The sequence below is a fragment of the Diadema antillarum genome, unplaced genomic scaffold (genome assembly GCF_040938485.1).
Source record: "Diadema antillarum isolate AM-2024a unplaced genomic scaffold, OU_Dant_1.0 seq00000793_RagTag, whole genome shotgun sequence".
In the NCBI taxonomy this organism is placed as follows: domain Eukaryota; kingdom Metazoa; phylum Echinodermata; class Echinoidea; order Diadematoida; family Diadematidae; genus Diadema; species Diadema antillarum.
The window spans coordinates 1,432,031-1,438,488 of NW_027271680.1; positions in this window are offsets into that span (position 1 = coordinate 1,432,031).

Genomic DNA, 6,458 nt, shown 5'->3' on the forward strand with positions numbered 1-6,458 from the left:
TGTGGTTAACATACCAACACCTATATTACACAGAAAAAGAAATAAAGATATTCGGAAAACACCGTACGGAGCTTGGATAGGATTTATCAATTTCGCGTTGACTCTCTGTTCCTGTAGACCTGGAATACTTGGAAGCCTCAAGAAATGATAGTCATGACATGACTCCTAGCCAATCTGAAGATCATCGTACTGTGGACTACCCGGTCTCCTTCTCTACTCAAGGTGCAGGTACAACCGACCGCTCTCCCTCGACTATATTAGCATTATAACTATGACTCTTGCTATTCGCCACAGCCATATGACTTCCTTCAAAGTTTCGCTCCTCAGAGTACCTCCCCCTTCTCTCTCTCTCCCTCTCTCTCCCTCGCTTTCTTTCTCTTCATTCTCTTGTGTGGATATCAGTAACATTACTTACCTAACCTGCACATGCTTGCAGCCAGAAGAACAGAATTTGCGGGCAGTGAATATAGAGGCATACAATTATAATATTACAGTGAATCTACAACATACGGCTCTGGGCTAAAGTCAATTTCTGTTGTTACGATGATGTAATCGTTAATACTGACTCATATATATATATATATATATATATATGTATTATACATATTGGTTTAGTAACTATCATATCACGGATTGACATTAACTCTTTTTTTTCTCTCTGGCGGTCCGATAGAAGGGGAAATAAAAGAAAAAAAAATCAATTTTGAACTTAGCCTTCCCGAGCAGGACAACAAACTTTTATCTTTTTTCGGAAGTATTGTTGGCTGACATTAAAAAAAAAACAACATTATCTATTTTAACGAGGGTTTGTTAGAGATCAAACGAGTTGATTACCACCAGACAATTAAGAGGAATGGACAAGAACTTTTTTTTTCCTCAAGCGGCATGTGTGTGTCATCTCCCTCTCTAGAAAATCGCGAGTCCACGTGGGTTTGCTCAAACAAATCCTGCAGAAATCCCGCAGAAGATACAGATAGATATCTCAGCAAATTAGATCAATATTTATGCCTATTTCTGCAGTAAGTTGTTTGTCGTAACGATACCGGAGCACTGGTAAATTTAACCCGACAGTTCCGCCAATGTGTCCTCCTGGCTGGGTGCTAGGCAACGGGAAATGTTATCTCTTCACCGAACGTCACGAGATGTGGATCAACGCCGTCATGTATTGCAGCAATCTTGCCGGCGTGACGATCGACGGGGAGGTGCGCTTCCCGTCCCTCCTACTCCCCGACACCGCAGCAGAAAGATCCACGTTCGGAGAGATCGCAAAGAACTTCACTGTCAACATCGCCTGGATTAACTGTTTTGAGAAGGACTTTGACAACAACTGGGTTTGCGTACGGGATAGTGCCGGAACTGAAACCGAATTCCGAGGTACTTCCCTCACAATTGCCAGTAACTCTGCACTAACCCCTTGGCCCTTGAACAGAGACAATGGCAGTAATACCTATATATATTCAAGAAAAGCCAAACCCAATTATAACTGTGGATTGAGAGAAAGCAGCAATATTATTTGATGTCATCAGTGAAAGTTTGAAGAAAATGAGGCATTCCGTCAAAGTTATGAATTTTTAAAGTTTCGGTGTCGTCATCGCAGGACAAGGAGACTACTACAGTAATTATGACATCATTATGGACAGCAATATAAAGGAAAATTAAAGAAAGTTCAACACATTTTCCCCTTTTTTAGAATTATAAAAGAACACTCGGATTGCCTCGTTCAGAAAGCAGACGGAATAATGCCCTTAACATAAATGCCTGTAGCTTGTTGCTGGAATGTGTACTTTCCATGAAAAATTAAATTTTGCGGAATTCTCCATAATTGTCTTTGTACTATTGTCCACAATGACGTCATGAAGTGTTGTAGTCTCCTTATCCAGCAATTACTGCACTGAAAATCATCAATTCCATAACTTTTAAATCGACTGTCCGATTTCAAGTTCCTCAAACTTCAAGGGATATGTTTTAATAATATTGCTGCTTTCACTAAATCCAAAGTCATATTTGGGTTTGGTTTTCCTTCAACAAACAGTATAGCAAAACAGAAAACTGGTGGAAGGGTATGAGTAACTTTTATCTGAATAACAGCAGAATTGATTAAAAAGTGACAGTCGATGACAAGCTCAATTTCCAGTGCCTCCTTTTTTGACACCTTTATTGAAGAAGAAATCCATTCTAGAACATTGAAAATTTCATTAAAAAAGAGAAAAGGATCCCCTCAGAACAGTGCAAGAAAATGTTCAAAACTGCATTACAAATAAGAGCGTTATAACATTTTGAAATTTCATTTTTTTTTTCAAATAACACTTCTTGACCAGTTGCTGTATTTGAATTACCAAGCTGATAATGCCATGCCAACATAATTTCTTAGTTTTTCCATTTATAGAAATGATCAGAATGTTTTATTTTTAGCCGAATAGAGCTTCCTTTATATCGACTCAAAATAAAGACCAACACATGTTAACTCAGAGATATTTGCGTTTAAGATTTTTTTTTTTACTCTGAAAGATAACAATAACAATTCTTCTGACGTTTATATGGAACATACATGAAAATATATAAGATATGGCATCATCAACTGGCTCGTTTGAATAGTCATAAGGACTAGTCAAGAAATGTTTCAACAACAAAAAGTAAAATTTCTAAATGTGATTTCTTGACCATTTTATTGTTCTCAACGTTTCGATCTATCTTTTAAAGTATATGTATTTTAGGTAGATCAGCAGTCGCAATTCAATAATGCTATTTGTTCAAAGGGAGACAAAGGATAACGAACTGGCATAAAAATGATCAGTTCAACTTTGAGTCTCTTAATTTTCTACCATGTAGCTATTTTCATCAGAAGCAGGGCCTACTAATCGTTGATATCATTATGCAGTATAATAATTTATATCATACAAACAATGAATGCTGTAAGTGCAATGGACAGAATATTTTATCTTTCACGGAATGAAACATTCTATCCATAGCGCGAATGGAAAAAATTTATTATATGTTTTATATAACACCTAAAAATGGATCTGTGTCTTTAAATCATTCAATGTTGTGACTTGTGTGAATTTAGAAACGACAGAATCTCAATTCAGATTGAGACAGTGTTCACTGAGCGCCAGACGCGAGAGTGCTGTCTGTAAATGTAAAGGCCGTGTCGAACCTTTCCGGGCAAGCTAAACGGGCTTGTTGCGAGGAGGGATTTTTCAGCACGCAGGAGAATTTTCCGCGGCGGACAAGAATGTCTGCGAGTTTTGCACTTGTTGTTTTTTTTTTTACCTACTAGACGCGTGCTTCTTACCTATTACTTGAGTGTATTCCGTGTGACCTGTGTGAGAGCTTTGAAACCGTTTTGTTTTCTGTTACGAGCGACTTACGGGTACTGAGAATTACCTGCGTTGGAGTTGCCTGCGAGGTGCCACCTGTAAAGGCCGTGTCACACCATTCCGGGCAAGCTACGCGGGCTTGTGGCGAGGAGGTAGTTTCCAGCACGTAGAAGATTTTCAGCGGGCGAACAAGAATGTTTGCAATTTTCATTCATGCCTTGTCATACCGTACGGGGGAACTTATGCGGCTTGACTTGCGGGGAAACAAATTTACTCCCCGGAGCTCTCCGCAGTTGGTCCGCACCTGACAGTATCTAGCGCGTAGTTGCCCGGAGGTGCTCACGCAAGTCCGATTTAACCGCAGCCAACTTTTGAGCATGACCACAACTTTTTCTGGGTGAGTCGCGGGAATGCCCGTAGAGGTCCACGCAGAACGCCAGTAGGAGACCCTTAGCGGCAGTACTTCCCAGGCAATTCCCACGCAGGTACTTCGCAGTCCCGTATGCAGCCAAGATAATGAAATTCTGTAAGATTTCAGCTCTTCCGTTAGAGGAATTCCTTCACTGAGTTGTCAGCCCCCACGCGACTGGTACAAAGGTCACACAGTATACTCGCAAGTATAACGCGTCCAGCAAGTAAGACACATGCGCTGACTCGCACAAATCCTTTTCCGCCCTCAGGAATGTCCGGTATGCTAGAAAATCCCTACAAGTAACAAGCCCGAGTAGCTTCCCGGAAAGGTGTGACAGGGCCTAAACACGCTTGCGGGTAAAAAAATATGCGTGCGCACCTCCGGGCGACTGCTTTTGAGATACATGCTAGGTACTGCCATGTGCGGATCATCTACGGGGACCTCCGGGTAGTCGAAATTATTCTTTGCAAGTCGCACGCAAGGCTGGTGTGATACGGCCTTAAAGGCGGTGTCACACCTGTCCGGGCAAGCTACGCGGGCTTGTGGCGAGGAGGTAGTTTAAAGCACGTAGAAGATTTTCCGCGGGCGGACAAGAATGTTTGCAATTTTCGCACTTGTTTCTTACTTACTAGACGCGTGCTACTTAGCTTCTACTTGCGTGCGTTCCGTGTGACTCGCGTGAGAGCTTTGAAACCGATCCATTTTCTGTTACGAGCGACTTACGGGGATTGCGAAGTAACTGCTTTGGAGTTGCCTGTGAGGTGCTACCGGTAAGGGTTTCCTACTTGTGTTCTGCGCGTACCTCTACGGGCAACTCCCGTGACTCTTCCGGAACAAGTTTTGAGCATGCTCAAGGCCTTGTCATACCGTATCTGGGGAAGTTTTGCGGCTTGACTTGCGGGGAAACAAATTTGCTACCCGGAGCTCTCCGCAGTTGGCCCGAACTTGACAGTACCTAGCACTTATCTCGTCCTTAGTTGCCCGAAGGTGCGCAGGCTAGTCCAATTTTCCCGCAGCAAAGTTTTGAGCATGACCAAAACTATTTCCGGATGAGTCGCGAGGATTGCCCGAAGAGTTCCACGCAGAACATCCGTAGGAGGGCCGTAGCCGCCGCAATTCACTTGAAGTAGGTAAGTTGCCCGCTGATCTATGCCTATGTGAAGGGAGTGCGTGCCATTTGTGGGCTCATTCTCTTCTTTGTCCTCTGTCCTCTGTGGCGTCGAGGACTACCTGGTCCCTTTCGGACAGGACTTCATCCGCCGAATGGACTTCAGCAGCAATTTGATGCATTTGCTGTGAACCTTCCGGGCTTTGTGGCTGTCCATCCACTGCACGTTCTCTGCCCTTGTGCACTTTCCATCTACGGGGCATCTACACTTCTTGAAAGCTAGTTGACAAATGATTGTTTGCCTATCCACTCGAACCATCCTATTGTTCAGGCTAGCACTCACCTCGCAGGCGGCTAGTACGCAGTTAACACGCAGTTGTGGCGCAGGTACTTCGCAGAGCCCGTAATATATCGCCCGTAACTGACATAAAAGAAGCTATCACGACGCTATCACGTGACACCCACGCGCCTAACATGCAGTTCAACGGAATACACGCAAGAAGGACTTAGGTATCACGCGTTTATCATGTAATACCCACGCCAAACTCGCCCTAAACCTTGTTCGGCCGCAGAAATTATTCTGCGTGCTGAAAAATCCCCATACGCAATAAGCCCGCTTAGCTGGTGTGACAGAGCCTTTTTTTGGCAGCGGGTAAACAGAGCCAGCGTGCGCACCTCCGGGTAACTACTTTTGAGATACATGCTAGGTACTGTCATGTGCGGGTAATCTGCGGGGACCTCCGGATAGCAAAAATGTTCTTCGGAAGTCGCACGCAAGGCTGGTGTGACACGGCCTTAAGGGTCTCCTATTGGTGTTCTGCGTGTACCTCTGCGAGCGAACCCCCACGACTCACTCGGAACAAGTTTTGAGCATGCTCAAGACCTTGTCATACCATATCTTGGGAAGTTTTGCGGCTTGACTTTAAAATACGGGGAAACAAATTTGCTACCCAGAGCACTCCGCAGTTGGTCCTAGTTGTACCCAGCGCGTATCAGGCCTGTAGTTGCCCGGAGGTGCGCACGCAAGTCTGCTTTAACCGCAGCCAAGTTTTGAGCATGATCAAAACTAACTTTGTTCCGGGTGAGTCGCGGGTATGGCCGGAGAGGTCCACGTAGAACGCCAGTAGGAGGCCCTGGGCTACGGTCACAACCCCCCCCCCCCCCCCCAAATCAGTCTGCTCGGCGACTTGTCGGCGAGTTTTTAGGCAATTTCGGTCGGAAGCCGAACGGTGACCCGGCAGTGGCGTATCTAGGGGGGGGGGGCAAGGGGGGCACGTGCCCCGGGCGCCACTCCTTGGGGGCGCCAAAAACGAAAAAAAAAACGAAAAAAAAAACGAAGAAGAAGAAGAAAAAAAGAAAAAAAGGAAAGAAAAGGAAGAAGAAGAAGAAGAAGAAGAAAGAAAGAAAGAAAAAAAAATCGCCCGGACCGGGGGGGGGGGGGGGGGGGGGTGCAGAAAACCAAATCAAACAAGATAAAAACAAAACATGATGATGATGCGGACAAAATGACAATGTGGATACTGTGTTCACACATGCCATTTTATATTTAGCAGGCAAAATGTTACACGGAGCAGCGGCTGCAATTTCTTTCGTTCTGAAGCGATCGCTGATTGGATCAAAG